This window comes from Morone saxatilis, unplaced genomic scaffold (genome assembly GCF_004916995.1).
Source record: "Morone saxatilis isolate NCDOM2014 unplaced genomic scaffold, NCSU_SB_2.0 Contig1, whole genome shotgun sequence".
NCBI classification, from domain to species: Eukaryota; Metazoa; Chordata; class Actinopteri; family Moronidae; genus Morone; species Morone saxatilis.
The window spans coordinates 21,769,960-21,770,170 of record NW_023339651.1 but is presented as its reverse complement, the minus strand read 5'-3'; positions in this window follow the sequence as shown (position 1 = coordinate 21,770,170).

Below are 211 nucleotides of genomic sequence, written 5' to 3'. Positions count from 1 at the left end.
TTTTTTTTTCTTCTTGTCTTTTAATGGAAGGCAGTTATTCACAGACAGGGCCAGTAAATGTCTGCTATTGCCTCAGGAAAGAAAATGGCCGCTGTATATTTCACTGAGGTCACGTCTTAATGTCCTCCCTACTGATGAGATGAAGGAGGGAGGGAAAGAGGAAAGAGTGGGGAAAATGCTGTCAGGGACAGAGGAAAAAGAAGGGGGTATG